Raw genomic sequence first — 16,455 nt, forward strand, 5'->3', positions numbered from 1 at the left:
TTGCCTCTATTTCCGGAAGGTGGAAGGTGGAAAAAGGAATGGAAAGAAACTATCAACCTGGTAGCGTGGCCGAGTGGTCTAAGGCGCTGGATTTAGGCTCCAGTCTCTCTGGGGGCGTGGGTTCGAATCCCACCGCTGCCAGCTGTGGTTTTAATTACAGAGGCCCTGTGTGTACTCGATGAAGGTTCTGAAAACGTGGTGAGAGTACACTTTGCCTTTCAGCGGCCAGGTGCTCAGCCTATCTCCTTTCTGCTAAAGCAGTCAGACTGAGTCCTGCTCCCGGGGCACTGTTCTCCTCTGTGGTTAAGTGACTACCGAAAGTTTCATTGCTGACGATTTTAGTCAATCCTGTGTTGATCTGTTCTTCAGAATTCGCCTCAGACTTGCTGTGACAGCAACATTGCCGCAAGCCCTAACCTGCTAGGGATCAGGTTTGTTTTACGAAAAACAGGATTAGAATGCAGCTTTTCGCCCTAGTCAGCATCAGGGAGGCCTTTCCACCGGTCTTAGCGAGCCGGAGAGCGCAGGAGTGCAGGGTAGCGTGGCCGAGCGGTCCAAGGCGCTGGATTAAGGCTCCAGTCTCTTCGGGGGCGTGGGTTCGAATCCCACCGCTGCCAGTAGATGCTTTTGGAAGACTGCTGTGGCTGCTCAAAGTGATGCTGCGTGAACGTCCAAATTCAGCCGCTTTTACATTCCTTGCAATTCAGCCAAGTCGGTGCTGAAAGCCTGTCACGGCCTCTGCTCCTTCCTTACAGATGCACCGTGTTGAAGCAGGGACGTCAATAGTTTACAATCACAGTGAAGTTACTTCAAAACAGGAAAAATCGCTTGAATAAAATAACAGTGGAAAGCAATAAGTAGGCAAAAGGATGGAAACAGCCAGTTTTACTCATTGAAAAAAATAACAGTGGAAAGCAATAAGTAGGCAAAAGGATGGAAACAGCCAGTTTTACTCATTGAAAAGGGCTTAGTGTGGTAGCGTTGCCTCTATTTCCGGAAGGTGGAAGGTGGAAAAAGGAATGGAAAGAAACTATCAACCTGGTAGCGTGGCCGAGTGGTCTAAGGCGCTGGATTTAGGCTCCAGTCTCTCTGGGGGCGTGGGTTCGAATCCCACCGCTGCCAGCTGTGGTTTTAATTACAGAGGCCCTGTGTGTACTCGATGAAGGTTCTGAAAACGTGGTGAGAGTACACTTTGCCTTTCAGCGGCCAGGTGCTCAGCCTATCTCCTTTCTGCTAAAGCAGTCAGACTGAGTCCTGCTCCCGGGGCACTGTTCTCCTCTGTGGTTAAGTGACTACCGAAAGTTTCATTGCTGACGATTTTAGTCAATCCTGTGTTGATCTGTTCTTCAGAATTCGCCTCAGACTTGCTGTGACAGCAACATTGCCGCAAGCCCTAACCTGCTAGGGATCAGGTTTGTTTTACGAAAAACAGGATTAGAATGCAGCTTTTCGCCCTAGTCAGCATCAGGGAGGCCTTTCCACCGGTCTTAGCGAGCCGGAGAGCGCAGGAGTGCAGGGTAGCGTGGCCGAGCGGTCCAAGGCGCTGGATTAAGGCTCCAGTCTCTTCGGGGGCGTGGGTTCGAATCCCACCGCTGCCAGTAGATGCTTTTGGAAGACTGCTGTGGCTGCTCAAAGTGATGCTGCGTGAACGTCCAAATTCAGCCGCTTTTACATTCCTTGCAATTCAGCCAAGTCGGTGCTGAAAGCCTGTCACGGCCTCTGCTCCTTCCTTACAGATGCACCGTGTTGAAGCAGGGACGTCAATAGTTTACAATCACAGTGAAGTTACTTCAAAACAGGAAAAATCGCTTGAATAAAATAACAGTGGAAAGCAATAAGTAGGCAAAAGGATGGAAACAGCCAGTTTTACTCATTGAAAAAAATAACAGTGGAAAGCAATAAGTAGGCAAAAGGATGGAAACAGCCAGTTTTACTCATTGAAAAAAATAACAGTGGAAAGCAATAAGTAGGCAAAAGGATGGAAACAGCCAGTTTTACTCATTGAAAAGGGGTTAGTGTGATAGCGTTGCCTCTATTTCCGGAAGGTGGAAGGCGGAAAAAGGAATGGAAAGAAACTATCAATCTGGTAGCGTGGCCGAGTGGTCTAAGGCGCTGGATTTAGGCTCCAGTCTCTCTGGGGGCGTGGGTTCGAATCCCACCGCTGCCAGCTGTGGTTTTAATTACAGAGGCCCTGTGTGTACTCGATGAAGGTTCTGAAAACGTGGTGAGAGTACACTTTGCCTTTCAGCGGCCAGGTGCTCAGCCTATCTCCTTTCTGCTAAAGCAGTCAGACTGAGTCCTGCTCCCGGGGCACTGTTCTCTGTGGTTAAGTCATTGCTGACGATTTTAGTCAATACTGTGTTGATCTGTTCTTCAGAACTCACCTCAGACTTGCTGTGACAGCAACATTGCCGCAAGCCCTAACCTGCTAGGGATCAGGTTTGTTTTACGAAAAACAGGATTAGAATGCAGCTTTTCGCCCTAGTCAGCATCAGGGAGGCCTTTCCACCGGTCTTAGCGAGCCGGAGAGCGCAGGAGTGCAGGGTAGCGTGGCCGAGCGGTCCAAGGCGCTGGATTAAGGCTCCAGTCTCTTCGGGGGCGTGGGTTCGAATCCCACCGCTGCCAGTAGATGCTTTTGGAAGACTGCTGTGGCTGCGCAAAGTGATGCTGCGTGAACGTCCAAATTCAGCCGCTTTTACATTCCTTGCAATTCAGCCAAGTCGGTGCTGAAAGCCTGTCACGGCCTCTGCTCCTTCCTTACAGATGCACCGTGTTGAAGCAGGGACGTCAATAGTTTACAATCACAGTGAAGTTACTTCAAAACAGGAAAAATCGCTTGAATAAAATAACAGTGGAAAGCAATAAGTAGGCAAAAGGATGGAAACAGCCAGTTTTACTCATTGAAAAAAATAACAGTGGAAAGCAATAAGTAGGCAAAAGGATGGAAACAGCCAGTTTTACTCATTGAAAAGGGCTTAGTGTGGTAGCGTTGCCTCTATTTCCGGAAGGTGGAAGGTGGAAAAAGGAATGGAAAGAAACTATCAACCTGGTAGCGTGGCCGAGTGGTCTAAGGCGCTGGATTTAGGCTCCAGTCTCTCTGGGGGCGTGGGTTCGAATCCCACCGCTGCCAGCTGTGGTTTTAATTACAGAGGCCCTGTGTGTACTCGATGAAGGTTCTGAAATCGTGGTGAGAGTACACTTTGCCTTTCAGCGGCCAGGTGCTCAGCCTATCTCCTTTCTGCTAAAGCAGTCAGACTGAGTCCTGCTCCCGGGGCACTGTTCTCCTCTGTGGTTAAGTGACTACCGAAAGTTTCATTGCTGACGATTTTAGTCAATCCTGTGTTGATCTGTTCTTCAGAATTCGCCTCAGACTTGCTGTGACAGCAACATTGCCGCAAGCCCTAACCTGCTAGGGATCAGGTTTGTTTTACGAAAAACAGGATTAGAATGCAGCTTTTCGCCCTAGTCAGCATCAGGGAGGCCTTTCCACCGGTCTTAGCGAGCCGGAGAGCGCAGGAGTGCAGGGTAGCGTGGCCGAGCGGTCCAAGGCGCTGGATTAAGGCTCCAGTCTCTTCGGGGGCGTGGGTTCGAATCCCACCGCTGCCAGTAGATGCTTTTGGAAGACTGCTGTGGCTGCTCAAAGTGATGCTGCGTGAACGTCCAAATTCAGCCGCTTTTACATTCCTTGCAATTCAGCCAAGTCGGTGCTGAAAGCCTGTCACGGCCTCTGCTCCTTCCTTACAGATGCACCGTGTTGAAGCAGGGACGTCAATAGTTTACAATCACAGTGAAGTTACTTCAAAACAGGAAAAATCGCTTGAATAAAATAACAGTGGAAAGCAATAAGTAGGCAAAAGGATGGAAACAGCCAGTTTTACTCATTGAAAAAAATAACAGTGGAAAGCAATAAGTAGGCAAAAGGATGGAAACAGCCAGTTTTACTCATTGAAAAAAATAACAGTGGAAAGCAATAAGTAGGCAAAAGGATGGAAACAGCCAGTTTTACTCATTGAAAAGGGCTTAGTGTGGTAGCGTTGCCTCTATTTCCGGAAGGTGGAAGGTGGACAAAGGAATGGAAAGAAACTATCAACCTGGTAGCGTGGCCGAGTGGTCTAAGGCGCTGGATTTAGGCTCCAGTCTCTCTGGGGGCGTGGGTTCGAATCCCACCGCTGCCAGCTGTGGTTTTAATTACAGAGGCCCTGTGTGTACTCGATGAAGGTTCTGAAAACGTGGTGAGAGTACACTTTGCCTTTCAGCGGCCAGGTGCTCAGCCTATCTCCTTTCTGCTAAAGCAGTCAGACTGAGTCCTGCTCCCGGGGCACTGTTCTCCTCTGTGGTTAAGTGACTACCGAAAGTTTCATTGCTGACGATTTTAGTCAATCCTGTGTTGATCTGTTCTTCAGAATTCGCCTCAGACTTGCTGTGACAGCAACATTGCCGCAAGCCCTAACCTGCTAGGGATCTGGTTTGTTTTACGAAAAACAGGATTAGAATGCAGCTTTTCGCCCTAGTCAGCATCAGGGAGGCCTTTCCACCGGTCTTAGAGAGCCGGAGAGCGCAGGAGTGCAGGGTAGCGTGGCCGAGCGGTCCAAGGCGCTGGATTAAGGCTCCAGTCTCTTCGGGGGCGTGGGTTCGAATCCCACCGCTGCCAGTAGATGCTTTTGGAAGACTGCTGTGGCTGCGCAAAGTGATGCTGCGTGAACGTCCAAATTCAGCCGCTTTTACATTCATTGCAATTCAGCCAAGTCGGTGCTGAAAGCCTGTCACGGCGTCTGCTCCTTCCTTACAGATGCACCGTGTTGAAGCAGGGACGTCAATAGTTTACAATCACAGTGAAGTTACTTCAAAACAGGAAAAATCGCTTGAATAAAATAACAGTGGAAAGCAATAAGTAGGCAAAAGGATGGAAACAGCCAGTTTTACTCATTGAAAAAAATAACAGTGGAAAGCAATAAGTAGGCAAAAGGATGGAAACAGCCAGTTTTACTCATTGAAAAGGGCTTAGTGTGGTAGCGTTGCCTCTATTTCCGGAAGGTGGAAGGTGGAAAAAGGAATGGAAAGAAACTATCAACCTGGTAGCGTGGCCGAGTGGTCTAAGGCGCTGGATTTAGGCTCCAGTCTCTCTGGGGGCGTGGGTTCGAATCCCACCGCTGCCAGCTGTGGTTTTAATTACAGAGGCCCTGTGTGTACTCGATGAAGGTTCTGAAAACGTGGTGAGAGTACACTTTGCCTTTCAGCGGCCAGGTGCTCAGCCTATCTCCTTTCTGCTAAAGCAGTCAGACTGAGTCCTGCTCCCGGGGCACTGTTCTCCTCTGTGGTTAAGTGACTACCGAAAGTTTCATTGCTGACGATTTTAGTCAATCCTGTGTTGATCTGTTCTTCAGAATTCGCCTCAGACTTGCTGTGACAGCAACATTGCCGCAAGCCCTAACCTGCTAGGGATCAGGTTTGTTTTACGAAAAACAGGATTAGAATGCAGCTTTTCGCCCTAGTCAGCATCAGGGAGGCCTTTCCACCGGTCTTAGCGAGCCGGAGAGCGCAGGAGTGCAGGGTAGCGTGGCCGAGCGGTCCAAGGCGCTGGATTAAGGCTCCAGTCTCTTCGGGGGCGTGGGTTCGAATCCCACCGCTGCCAGTAGATGCTTTTGGAAGACTGCTGTGGCTGCGCAAAGTGATGCTGCGTGAACGTCCAAATTCAGCCGCTTTTACATTCCTTGCAATTCAGCCAAGTCGGTGCTGAAAGCCTGTCACGGCCTCTGCTCCTTCCTTACAGATGCACCGTGTTGAAGCAGGGACGTCAATAGTTTACAATCACAGTGAAGTTACTTCAAAACAGGAAAAATCGCTTGAATAAAATAACAGTGGAAAGCAATAAGTAGGCAAAAGGATGGAAACAGCCAGTTTTACTCATTGAAAAAAATAACAGTGGAAAGCAATAAGTAGGCAAAAGGATGGAAACAGCCAGTTTTACTCATTGAAAAGGGCTTAGTGTGGTAGCGTTGCCTCTATTTCCGGAAGGTGGAAGGTGGAAAAAGGAATGGAAAGAAACTATCAACCTGGTAGCGTGGCCGAGTGGTCTAAGGCGCTGGATTTAGGCTCCAGTCTCTCTGGGGGCGTGGGTTCGAATCCCACCGCTGCCAGCTGTGGTTTTAATTACAGAGGCCCTGTGTGTACTCGATGAAGGTTCTGAAATCGTGGTGAGAGTACACTTTGCCTTTCAGCGGCCAGGTGCTCAGCCTATCTCCTTTCTGCTAAAGCAGTCAGACTGAGTCCTGCTCCCGGGGCACTGTTCTCCTCTGTGGTTAAGTGACTACCGAAAGTTTCATTGCTGACGATTTTAGTCAATCCTGTGTTGATCTGTTCTTCAGAATTCGCCTCAGACTTGCTGTGACAGCAACATTGCCGCAAGCCCTAACCTGCTAGGGATCAGGTTTGTTTTACGAAAAACAGGATTAGAATGCAGCTTTTCGCCCTAGTCAGCATCAGGGAGGCCTTTCCACCGGTCTTAGCGAGCCGGAGAGCGCAGGAGTGCAGGGTAGCGTGGCCGAGCGGTCCAAGGCGCTGGATTAAGGCTCCAGTCTCTTCGGGGGCGTGGGTTCGAATCCCACCGCTGCCAGTAGATGCTTTTGGAAGACTGCTGTGGCTGCTCAAAGTGATGCTGCGTGAACGTCCAAATTCAGCCGCTTTTACATTCCTTGCAATTCAGCCAAGTCGGTGCTGAAAGCCTGTCACGGCCTCTGCTCCTTCCTTACAGATGCACCGTGTTGAAGCAGGGACGTCAATAGTTTACAATCACAGTGAAGTTACTTCAAAACAGGAAAAATCGCTTGAATAAAATAACAGTGGAAAGCAATAAGTAGGCAAAAGGATGGAAACAGCCAGTTTTACTCATTGAAAAAAATAACAGTGGAAAGCAATAAGTAGGCAAAAGGATGGAAACAGCCAGTTTTACTCATTGAAAAAAATAACAGTGGAAAGCAATAAGTAGGCAAAAGGATGGAAACAGCCAGTTTTACTCATTGAAAAGGGCTTAGTGTGGTAGCGTTGCCTCTATTTCCGGAAGGTGGAAGGTGGACAAAGGAATGGAAAGAAACTATCAACCTGGTAGCGTGGCCGAGTGGTCTAAGGCGCTGGATTTAGGCTCCAGTCTCTCTGGGGGCGTGGGTTCGAATCCCACCGCTGCCAGCTGTGGTTTTAATTACAGAGGCCCTGTGTGTACTCGATGAAGGTTCTGAAAACGTGGTGAGAGTACACTTTGCCTTTCAGCGGCCAGGTGCTCAGCCTATCTCCTTTCTGCTAAAGCAGTCAGACTGAGTCCTGCTCCCGGGGCACTGTTCTCCTCTGTGGTTAAGTGACTACCGAAAGTTTCATTGCTGACGATTTTAGTCAATCCTGTGTTGATCTGTTCTTCAGAATTCGCCTCAGACTTGCTGTGACAGCAACATTGCCGCAAGCCCTAACCTGCTAGGGATCTGGTTTGTTTTACGAAAAACAGGATTAGAATGCAGCTTTTCGCCCTAGTCAGCATCAGGGAGGCCTTTCCACCGGTCTTAGAGAGCCGGAGAGCGCAGGAGTGCAGGGTAGCGTGGCCGAGCGGTCCAAGGCGCTGGATTAAGGCTCCAGTCTCTTCGGGGGCGTGGGTTCGAATCCCACCGCTGCCAGTAGATGCTTTTGGAAGACTGCTGTGGCTGCGCAAAGTGATGCTGCGTGAACGTCCAAATTCAGCCGCTTTTACATTCATTGCAATTCAGCCAAGTCGGTGCTGAAAGCCTGTCACGGCGTCTGCTCCTTCCTTACAGATGCACCGTGTTGAAGCAGGGACGTCAATAGTTTACAATCACAGTGAAGTTACTTCAAAACAGGAAAAATCGCTTGAATAAAATAACAGTGGAAAGCAATAAGTAGGCAAAAGGATGGAAACAGCCAGTTTTACTCATTGAAAAAAATAACAGTGGAAAGCAATAAGTAGGCAAAAGGATGGAAACAGCCAGTTTTACTCATTGAAAAGGGCTTAGTGTGGTAGCGTTGCCTCTATTTCCGGAAGGTGGAAGGTGGAAAAAGGAATGGAAAGAAACTATCAACCTGGTAGCGTGGCCGAGTGGTCTAAGGCGCTGGATTTAGGCTCCAGTCTCTCTGGGGGCGTGGGTTCGAATCCCACCGCTGCCAGCTGTGGTTTTAATTACAGAGGCCCTGTGTGTACTCGATGAAGGTTCTGAAAACGTGGTGAGAGTACACTTTGCCTTTCAGCGGCCAGGTGCTCAGCCTATCTCCTTTCTGCTAAAGCAGTCAGACTGAGTCCTGCTCCCGGGGCACTGTTCTCCTCTGTGGTTAAGTGACTACCGAAAGTTTCATTGCTGACGATTTTAGTCAATCCTGTGTTGATCTGTTCTTCAGAATTCGCCTCAGACTTGCTGTGACAGCAACATTGCCGCAAGCCCTAACCTGCTAGGGATCAGGTTTGTTTTACGAAAAACAGGATTAGAATGCAGCTTTTCGCCCTAGTCAGCATCAGGGAGGCCTTTCCACCGGTCTTAGCGAGCCGGAGAGCGCAGGAGTGCAGGGTAGCGTGGCCGAGCGGTCCAAGGCGCTGGATTAAGGCTCCAGTCTCTTCGGGGGCGTGGGTTCGAATCCCACCGCTGCCAGTAGATGCTTTTGGAAGACTGCTGTGGCTGCTCAAAGTGATGCTGCGTGAACGTCCAAATTCAGCCGCTTTTACATTCCTTGCAATTCAGCCAAGTCGGTGCTGAAAGCCTGTCACGGCCTCTGCTCCTTCCTTACAGATGCACCGTGTTGAAGCAGGGACGTCAATAGTTTACAATCACAGTGAAGTTACTTCAAAACAGGAAAAATCGCTTGAATAAAATAACAGTGGAAAGCAATAAGTAGGCAAAAGGATGGAAACAGCCAGTTTTACTCATTGAAAAAAATAACAGTGGAAAGCAATAAGTAGGCAAAAGGATGGAAACAGCCAGTTTTACTCATTGAAAAGGGCTTAGTGTGGTAGCGTTGCCTCTATTTCCGGAAGGTGGAAGGTGGAAAAAGGAATGGAAAGAAACTATCAACCTGGTAGCGTGGCCGAGTGGTCTAAGGCGCTGGATTTAGGCTCCAGTCTCTCTGGGGGCGTGGGTTCGAATCCCACCGCTGCCAGCTGTGGTTTTAATTACAGAGGCCCTGTGTGTACTCGATGAAGGTTCTGAAAACGTGGTGAGAGTACACTTTGCCTTTCAGCGGCCAGGTGCTCAGCCTATCTCCTTTCTGCTAAAGCAGTCAGACTGAGTCCTGCTCCCGGGGCACTGTTCTCCTCTGTGGTTAAGTGACTACCGAAAGTTTCATTGCTGACGATTTTAGTCAATCCTGTGTTGATCTGTTCTTCAGAATTCGCCTCAGACTTGCTGTGACAGCAACATTGCCGCAAGCCCTAACCTGCTAGGGATCAGGTTTGTTTTACGAAAAACAGGATTAGAATGCAGCTTTTCGCCCTAGTCAGCATCAGGGAGGCCTTTCCACCGGTCTTAGCGAGCCGGAGAGCGCAGGAGTGCAGGGTAGCGTGGCCGAGCGGTCCAAGGCGCTGGATTAAGGCTCCAGTCTCTTCGGGGGCGTGGGTTCGAATCCCACCGCTGCCAGTAGATGCTTTTGGAAGACTGCTGTGGCTGCTCAAAGTGATGCTGCGTGAACGTCCAAATTCAGCCGCTTTTACATTCCTTGCAATTCAGCCAAGTCGGTGCTGAAAGCCTGTCACGGCCTCTGCTCCTTCCTTACAGATGCACCGTGTTGAAGCAGGGACGTCAATAGTTTACAATCACAGTGAAGTTACTTCAAAACAGGAAAAATCGCTTGAATAAAATAACAGTGGAAAGCAATAAGTAGGCAAAAGGATGGAAACAGCCAGTTTTACTCATTGAAAAAAATAACAGTGGAAAGCAATAAGTAGGCAAAAGGATGGAAACAGCCAGTTTTACTCATTGAAAAAAATAACAGTGGAAAGCAATAAGTAGGCAAAAGGATGGAAACAGCCAGTTTTACTCATTGAAAAGGGGTTAGTGTGATAGCGTTGCCTCTATTTCCGGAAGGTGGAAGGCGGAAAAAGGAATGGAAAGAAACTATCAATCTGGTAGCGTGGCCGAGTGGTCTAAGGCGCTGGATTTAGGCTCCAGTCTCTCTGGGGGCGTGGGTTCGAATCCCACCGCTGCCAGCTGTGGTTTTAATTACAGAGGCCCTGTGTGTACTCGATGAAGGTTCTGAAAACGTGGTGAGAGTACACTTTGCCTTTCAGCGGCCAGGTGCTCAGCCTATCTCCTTTCTGCTAAAGCAGTCAGACTGAGTCCTGCTCCCGGGGCACTGTTCTCTGTGGTTAAGTCATTGCTGACGATTTTAGTCAATACTGTGTTGATCTGTTCTTCAGAACTCACCTCAGACTTGCTGTGACAGCAACATTGCCGCAAGCCCTAACCTGCTAGGGATCAGGTTTGTTTTACGAAAAACAGGATTAGAATGCAGCTTTTCGCCCTAGTCAGCATCAGGGAGGCCTTTCCACCGGTCTTAGCGAGCCGGAGAGCGCAGGAGTGCAGGGTAGCGTGGCCGAGCGGTCCAAGGCGCTGGATTAAGGCTCCAGTCTCTTCGGGGGCGTGGGTTCGAATCCCACCGCTGCCAGTAGATGCTTTTGGAAGACTGCTGTGGCTGCGCAAAGTGATGCTGCGTGAACGTCCAAATTCAGCCGCTTTTACATTCCTTGCAATTCAGCCAAGTCGGTGCTGAAAGCCTGTCACGGCCTCTGCTCCTTCCTTACAGATGCACCGTGTTGAAGCAGGGACGTCAATAGTTTACAATCACAGTGAAGTTACTTCAAAACAGGAAAAATCGCTTGAATAAAATAACAGTGGAAAGCAATAAGTAGGCAAAAGGATGGAAACAGCCAGTTTTACTCATTGAAAAAAATAACAGTGGAAAGCAATAAGTAGGCAAAAGGATGGAAACAGCCAGTTTTACTCATTGAAAAGGGCTTAGTGTGGTAGCGTTGCCTCTATTTCCGGAAGGTGGAAGGTGGAAAAAGGAATGGAAAGAAACTATCAACCTGGTAGCGTGGCCGAGTGGTCTAAGGCGCTGGATTTAGGCTCCAGTCTCTCTGGGGGCGTGGGTTCGAATCCCACCGCTGCCAGCTGTGGTTTTAATTACAGAGGCCCTGTGTGTACTCGATGAAGGTTCTGAAATCGTGGTGAGAGTACACTTTGCCTTTCAGCGGCCAGGTGCTCAGCCTATCTCCTTTCTGCTAAAGCAGTCAGACTGAGTCCTGCTCCCGGGGCACTGTTCTCCTCTGTGGTTAAGTGACTACCGAAAGTTTCATTGCTGACGATTTTAGTCAATCCTGTGTTGATCTGTTCTTCAGAATTCGCCTCAGACTTGCTGTGACAGCAACATTGCCGCAAGCCCTAACCTGCTAGGGATCAGGTTTGTTTTACGAAAAACAGGATTAGAATGCAGCTTTTCGCCCTAGTCAGCATCAGGGAGGCCTTTCCACCGGTCTTAGCGAGCCGGAGAGCGCAGGAGTGCAGGGTAGCGTGGCCGAGCGGTCCAAGGCGCTGGATTAAGGCTCCAGTCTCTTCGGGGGCGTGGGTTCGAATCCCACCGCTGCCAGTAGATGCTTTTGGAAGACTGCTGTGGCTGCTCAAAGTGATGCTGCGTGAACGTCCAAATTCAGCCGCTTTTACATTCCTTGCAATTCAGCCAAGTCGGTGCTGAAAGCCTGTCACGGCCTCTGCTCCTTCCTTACAGATGCACCGTGTTGAAGCAGGGACGTCAATAGTTTACAATCACAGTGAAGTTACTTCAAAACAGGAAAAATCGCTTGAATAAAATAACAGTGGAAAGCAATAAGTAGGCAAAAGGATGGAAACAGCCAGTTTTACTCATTGAAAAAAATAACAGTGGAAAGCAATAAGTAGGCAAAAGGATGGAAACAGCCAGTTTTACTCATTGAAAAAAATAACAGTGGAAAGCAATAAGTAGGCAAAAGGATGGAAACAGCCAGTTTTACTCATTGAAAAGGGCTTAGTGTGGTAGCGTTGCCTCTATTTCCGGAAGGTGGAAGGTGGACAAAGGAATGGAAAGAAACTATCAACCTGGTAGCGTGGCCGAGTGGTCTAAGGCGCTGGATTTAGGCTCCAGTCTCTCTGGGGGCGTGGGTTCGAATCCCACCGCTGCCAGCTGTGGTTTTAATTACAGAGGCCCTGTGTGTACTCGATGAAGGTTCTGAAAACGTGGTGAGAGTACACTTTGCCTTTCAGCGGCCAGGTGCTCAGCCTATCTCCTTTCTGCTAAAGCAGTCAGACTGAGTCCTGCTCCCGGGGCACTGTTCTCCTCTGTGGTTAAGTGACTACCGAAAGTTTCATTGCTGACGATTTTAGTCAATCCTGTGTTGATCTGTTCTTCAGAATTCGCCTCAGACTTGCTGTGACAGCAACATTGCCGCAAGCCCTAACCTGCTAGGGATCTGGTTTGTTTTACGAAAAACAGGATTAGAATGCAGCTTTTCGCCCTAGTCAGCATCAGGGAGGCCTTTCCACCGGTCTTAGAGAGCCGGAGAGCGCAGGAGTGCAGGGTAGCGTGGCCGAGCGGTCCAAGGCGCTGGATTAAGGCTCCAGTCTCTTCGGGGGCGTGGGTTCGAATCCCACCGCTGCCAGTAGATGCTTTTGGAAGACTGCTGTGGCTGCGCAAAGTGATGCTGCGTGAACGTCCAAATTCAGCCGCTTTTACATTCATTGCAATTCAGCCAAGTCGGTGCTGAAAGCCTGTCACGGCGTCTGCTCCTTCCTTACAGATGCACCGTGTTGAAGCAGGGACGTCAATAGTTTACAATCACAGTGAAGTTACTTCAAAACAGGAAAAATCGCTTGAATAAAATAACAGTGGAAAGCAATAAGTAGGCAAAAGGATGGAAACAGCCAGTTTTACTCATTGAAAAAAATAACAGTGGAAAGCAATAAGTAGGCAAAAGGATGGAAACAGCCAGTTTTACTCATTGAAAAGGGCTTAGTGTGGTAGCGTTGCCTCTATTTCCGGAAGGTGGAAGGTGGAAAAAGGAATGGAAAGAAACTATCAACCTGGTAGCGTGGCCGAGTGGTCTAAGGCGCTGGATTTAGGCTCCAGTCTCTCTGGGGGCGTGGGTTCGAATCCCACCGCTGCCAGCTGTGGTTTTAATTACAGAGGCCCTGTGTGTACTCGATGAAGGTTCTGAAAACGTGGTGAGAGTACACTTTGCCTTTCAGCGGCCAGGTGCTCAGCCTATCTCCTTTCTGCTAAAGCAGTCAGACTGAGTCCTGCTCCCGGGGCACTGTTCTCCTCTGTGGTTAAGTGACTACCGAAAGTTTCATTGCTGACGATTTTAGTCAATCCTGTGTTGATCTGTTCTTCAGAATTCGCCTCAGACTTGCTGTGACAGCAACATTGCCGCAAGCCCTAACCTGCTAGGGATCAGGTTTGTTTTACGAAAAACAGGATTAGAATGCAGCTTTTCGCCCTAGTCAGCATCAGGGAGGCCTTTCCACCGGTCTTAGCGAGCCGGAGAGCGCAGGAGTGCAGGGTAGCGTGGCCGAGCGGTCCAAGGCGCTGGATTAAGGCTCCAGTCTCTTCGGGGGCGTGGGTTCGAATCCCACCGCTGCCAGTAGATGCTTTTGGAAGACTGCTGTGGCTGCTCAAAGTGATGCTGCGTGAACGTCCAAATTCAGCCGCTTTTACATTCCTTGCAATTCAGCCAAGTCGGTGCTGAAAGCCTGTCACGGCCTCTGCTCCTTCCTTACAGATGCACCGTGTTGAAGCAGGGACGTCAATAGTTTACAATCACAGTGAAGTTACTTCAAAACAGGAAAAATCGCTTGAATAAAATAACAGTGGAAAGCAATAAGTAGGCAAAAGGATGGAAACAGCCAGTTTTACTCATTGAAAAAAATAACAGTGGAAAGCAATAAGTAGGCAAAAGGATGGAAACAGCCAGTTTTACTCATTGAAAAAAATAACAGTGGAAAGCAATAAGTAGGCAAAAGGATGGAAACAGCCAGTTTTACTCATTGAAAAGGGCTTAGTGTGGTAGCGTTGCCTCTATTTCCGGAAGGTGGAAGGCGGAAAAAGGAATGGAAAGAAACTATCAATCTGGTAGCGTGGCCGAGTGGTCTAAGGCGCTGGATTTAGGCTCCAGTCTCTCTGGGGGCGTGGGTTCGAATCCCACCGCTGCCAGCTGTGGTTTTAATTACAGAGGCCCTGTGTGTACTCGATGAAGTTTCTGAAAACGTGGTGAGAGTACACTTTGCCTTTCAGCGGCCAGGTGCTCAGCCTATCTCCTTTCTGCTAAAGCAGTCAGACTGAGTCCTGCTCCCGGGGCACTGTTCTCTGTGGTTAAGTCATTGCTGACGATTTTAGTCAATACTGTGTTGATCTGTTCTTCAGAACTCGCCTCAGACTTGCTGTGACAACAACATTGCCGCAAGCCCTAACCTGCTAGGGATCAGGTTTGTTTTGCAGCTTTTCGCCCTAGTCAGCATCAGGGAGGCCTTTCCACCGGTCTTAGCGAGCCGGAGAGCGCAGGAGTGCAGGGTAGCGTGGCCGATCGGTCCAAGGCGCTGGATTAAGGCTCCAGTCTCTTTGGGGTCGTGGGTTCGAATCCCACCGCTGCCAGTAGATGCTTTTGGAAGACTGCTGTGGCTGCGCAAAGTGATGCTGCGTGAACGTCCAAATTCAGCCGCTTTTACATTCCTTGCAATTCAGCCAAGTCGGTGCTGAAAGCCTGTCACGGCCTCTGCTCCTTCCTTACAGATGCACCGTGTTGAAGCAGGGACGTCAATAGTTTACAATCACAGTGAAGTTACTTCAAAACAGGAAAAATCGCTTGAATAAAATAACAGTGGAAAGCAATAAGTAGGCAAAAGGATGGAAACAGACAGTTTTACTCATTGAAAAAAATAACAGTGGAAAGCAATAAGTAGGCAAAAGGATGGAAACAGCCAGTTTTACTCATTGAAAAGGGCTTAGTGTGGTAGCGTTGCCTCTATTTCCGTAAGGTGGAAGGTGGAAATTTTAAGTGAAAATTTTAAGTGAAAATTTTAAGTGAAAGCGGTCCAAGGTGCTGGATTAAGGCTCCAGTCTCTTCGGGGTCGTGGGTTCGAATCCCACCGCTGCCAGTAGATGCTTTTGGAAGACTGCTGTGGCTGCGCAAAGTGATGCTGCGTGAACGTCCAAATTCAGCCGCTTTTACATTCCTTGCAATTCAGCCAAGTCGGTGCTGAAAGCCTGTCACGGCCTCTGCTCCTTCCTTACAGATGCACCGTGTTGAAGCAAGGACGTCAATAGTTTACAATCACAGTGAAGTTACTTCAAAACAGGAAAAATCGCTTGAATAAAATAACAGTGGAAAGCAATAAGTAGGCAAAAGGATGGAAACAGCCAGTTTTACTCATTGAAAAAAATAACAGTGGAAAGCAATAAGTAGGCAAAAGGATGGAAACAGCCAGTTTTACTCATTGAAAAAAATAACAGTGGAAAGCAATAAGTAGGCAAAAGGATGGAAACAGCCAGTTTTACTCATTGAAAAGGGCTTAGTGTGGTAGCGTTGCCTCTATTTCCGGAAGGTGGAAGGCGGAAAAAGGAATGGAAAGAAACTATCAATCTGGTAGCGTGGCCTTGTGGTCTAAGGCACTGGATTTAGGCTCCAGTCTCTCTGGGGGCGTGGGTTCGAATCCCACTGCTGCCAGCTGTGGTTTTAATTACAGAGGCCCTGTGTGTACTCGATGAAGGTTCTGAAAACGTGGTGAGAGTACACTTTGCCTTTCAGCGGCCAGGTGCTCAGCCTATCTCCTTTCTGCTAAAGCAGTCAGACTGAGTCCTGCTCCCGGGGCACTGTTCTCCTCTGTGGTTAAGTGACTACCGAAAGTTTCATTGCTGACGATTTTAGTCAATCCTGTGTTGATCTGTTCTTCAGAATTCGCCTCAGACTTGCTGTGACAGCAACATTGCCGCAAGCCCTAACCTGCTAGGGAACAGGTTTGTTTTACGAAAAACAGGATTAGAATGCAGCTTTTCGCCCTAGTCAGCATCAGGGAGGCCTTTCCACCGGTCTTAGCGAGCCGGAGAGCGCAGGAGTGCAGGGTAGCGTGGCCGAGCGGTCCAAGGCGCTGGATTAAGGCTCCAGTCTCTTCGGGGGCGTGGGTTCGAATCCCACCTCTGCCAGTAGATGCTTTTGGAAGACTGCTGTGGCTGCTCAAAGTGATGCTGCGTGAACGTCCAAATTCAGCCGCTTTTACATTCCTTGCAATTCAGCCAAGTCGGTGCTGAAAGCCTGTCACGGCCTCTGCTCCTTCCTTACAGATGCACCGTGTTGAAGCAGGGACGTCAATAGTTTACAATCACAGTGAAGTTACTTCAAAACAGGAAAAATCGCTTGAATAAAATAACAGTGGAAAGCAATAAGTAGGC

At 48.9% G+C, this 16,455-nt stretch overlaps 1 protein-coding gene and 32 non-coding genes across 35 annotated transcripts in view; all 33 read left to right on the forward strand.

The window, feature by feature from the left end:
• The window catches only part of LOC127953344 (zinc finger protein 271-like), an 838,866-nt gene that overhangs the window by 342,710 nt on the left and 479,701 nt on the right, over window positions 1-16,455 (forward strand). The window lies entirely within an intron of this gene.
• Window positions 60-141, forward strand: trnal-uag (transfer RNA leucine (anticodon UAG)). The gene has a single exon. It is a non-coding gene; the product is annotated as a tRNA-Leu (tRNA).
• On the forward strand, window positions 536-617 carry trnal-aag (transfer RNA leucine (anticodon AAG)). Its single transcript has one exon. It is a non-coding gene; the product is annotated as a tRNA-Leu (tRNA).
• On the forward strand, window positions 1,041-1,122 carry trnal-uag (transfer RNA leucine (anticodon UAG)). The gene has a single exon. It is a non-coding gene; the product is annotated as a tRNA-Leu (tRNA).
• On the forward strand, window positions 1,517-1,598 carry trnal-aag (transfer RNA leucine (anticodon AAG)). The gene has a single exon. It is a non-coding gene; the product is annotated as a tRNA-Leu (tRNA).
• trnal-uag (transfer RNA leucine (anticodon UAG)) lies at window positions 2,086-2,167 on the forward strand. The gene has a single exon. It is a non-coding gene; the product is annotated as a tRNA-Leu (tRNA).
• trnal-aag (transfer RNA leucine (anticodon AAG)) lies at window positions 2,544-2,625 on the forward strand. Its single transcript has one exon. It is a non-coding gene; the product is annotated as a tRNA-Leu (tRNA).
• Window positions 3,049-3,130, forward strand: trnal-uag (transfer RNA leucine (anticodon UAG)). The gene has a single exon. It is a non-coding gene; the product is annotated as a tRNA-Leu (tRNA).
• On the forward strand, window positions 3,525-3,606 carry trnal-aag (transfer RNA leucine (anticodon AAG)). The gene has a single exon. It is a non-coding gene; the product is annotated as a tRNA-Leu (tRNA).
• Window positions 4,094-4,175, forward strand: trnal-uag (transfer RNA leucine (anticodon UAG)). Its single transcript has one exon. It is a non-coding gene; the product is annotated as a tRNA-Leu (tRNA).
• trnal-aag (transfer RNA leucine (anticodon AAG)) lies at window positions 4,570-4,651 on the forward strand. The gene has a single exon. It is a non-coding gene; the product is annotated as a tRNA-Leu (tRNA).
• On the forward strand, window positions 5,075-5,156 carry trnal-uag (transfer RNA leucine (anticodon UAG)). Its single transcript has one exon. It is a non-coding gene; the product is annotated as a tRNA-Leu (tRNA).
• trnal-aag (transfer RNA leucine (anticodon AAG)) lies at window positions 5,551-5,632 on the forward strand. Its single transcript has one exon. It is a non-coding gene; the product is annotated as a tRNA-Leu (tRNA).
• trnal-uag (transfer RNA leucine (anticodon UAG)) lies at window positions 6,056-6,137 on the forward strand. The gene has a single exon. It is a non-coding gene; the product is annotated as a tRNA-Leu (tRNA).
• Window positions 6,532-6,613, forward strand: trnal-aag (transfer RNA leucine (anticodon AAG)). The gene has a single exon. It is a non-coding gene; the product is annotated as a tRNA-Leu (tRNA).
• On the forward strand, window positions 7,101-7,182 carry trnal-uag (transfer RNA leucine (anticodon UAG)). The gene has a single exon. It is a non-coding gene; the product is annotated as a tRNA-Leu (tRNA).
• Window positions 7,577-7,658, forward strand: trnal-aag (transfer RNA leucine (anticodon AAG)). Its single transcript has one exon. It is a non-coding gene; the product is annotated as a tRNA-Leu (tRNA).
• trnal-uag (transfer RNA leucine (anticodon UAG)) lies at window positions 8,082-8,163 on the forward strand. The gene has a single exon. It is a non-coding gene; the product is annotated as a tRNA-Leu (tRNA).
• On the forward strand, window positions 8,558-8,639 carry trnal-aag (transfer RNA leucine (anticodon AAG)). Its single transcript has one exon. It is a non-coding gene; the product is annotated as a tRNA-Leu (tRNA).
• Window positions 9,063-9,144, forward strand: trnal-uag (transfer RNA leucine (anticodon UAG)). The gene has a single exon. It is a non-coding gene; the product is annotated as a tRNA-Leu (tRNA).
• On the forward strand, window positions 9,539-9,620 carry trnal-aag (transfer RNA leucine (anticodon AAG)). The gene has a single exon. It is a non-coding gene; the product is annotated as a tRNA-Leu (tRNA).
• Window positions 10,108-10,189, forward strand: trnal-uag (transfer RNA leucine (anticodon UAG)). The gene has a single exon. It is a non-coding gene; the product is annotated as a tRNA-Leu (tRNA).
• On the forward strand, window positions 10,566-10,647 carry trnal-aag (transfer RNA leucine (anticodon AAG)). Its single transcript has one exon. It is a non-coding gene; the product is annotated as a tRNA-Leu (tRNA).
• Window positions 11,071-11,152, forward strand: trnal-uag (transfer RNA leucine (anticodon UAG)). Its single transcript has one exon. It is a non-coding gene; the product is annotated as a tRNA-Leu (tRNA).
• On the forward strand, window positions 11,547-11,628 carry trnal-aag (transfer RNA leucine (anticodon AAG)). The gene has a single exon. It is a non-coding gene; the product is annotated as a tRNA-Leu (tRNA).
• On the forward strand, window positions 12,116-12,197 carry trnal-uag (transfer RNA leucine (anticodon UAG)). The gene has a single exon. It is a non-coding gene; the product is annotated as a tRNA-Leu (tRNA).
• Window positions 12,592-12,673, forward strand: trnal-aag (transfer RNA leucine (anticodon AAG)). The gene has a single exon. It is a non-coding gene; the product is annotated as a tRNA-Leu (tRNA).
• trnal-uag (transfer RNA leucine (anticodon UAG)) lies at window positions 13,097-13,178 on the forward strand. The gene has a single exon. It is a non-coding gene; the product is annotated as a tRNA-Leu (tRNA).
• Window positions 13,573-13,654, forward strand: trnal-aag (transfer RNA leucine (anticodon AAG)). The gene has a single exon. It is a non-coding gene; the product is annotated as a tRNA-Leu (tRNA).
• On the forward strand, window positions 14,142-14,223 carry trnal-uag (transfer RNA leucine (anticodon UAG)). The gene has a single exon. It is a non-coding gene; the product is annotated as a tRNA-Leu (tRNA).
• Window positions 14,580-14,661, forward strand: trnal-aag (transfer RNA leucine (anticodon AAG)). Its single transcript has one exon. It is a non-coding gene; the product is annotated as a tRNA-Leu (tRNA).
• trnal-uag (transfer RNA leucine (anticodon UAG)) lies at window positions 15,652-15,733 on the forward strand. Its single transcript has one exon. It is a non-coding gene; the product is annotated as a tRNA-Leu (tRNA).
• Window positions 16,128-16,209, forward strand: trnal-aag (transfer RNA leucine (anticodon AAG)). The gene has a single exon. It is a non-coding gene; the product is annotated as a tRNA-Leu (tRNA).

The sequence above is a fragment of the Carassius gibelio genome, chromosome B3 (assembly GCF_023724105.1).
Source record: "Carassius gibelio isolate Cgi1373 ecotype wild population from Czech Republic chromosome B3, carGib1.2-hapl.c, whole genome shotgun sequence".
In the NCBI taxonomy this organism is placed as follows: Eukaryota; Metazoa; Chordata; class Actinopteri; order Cypriniformes; family Cyprinidae; genus Carassius; species Carassius gibelio.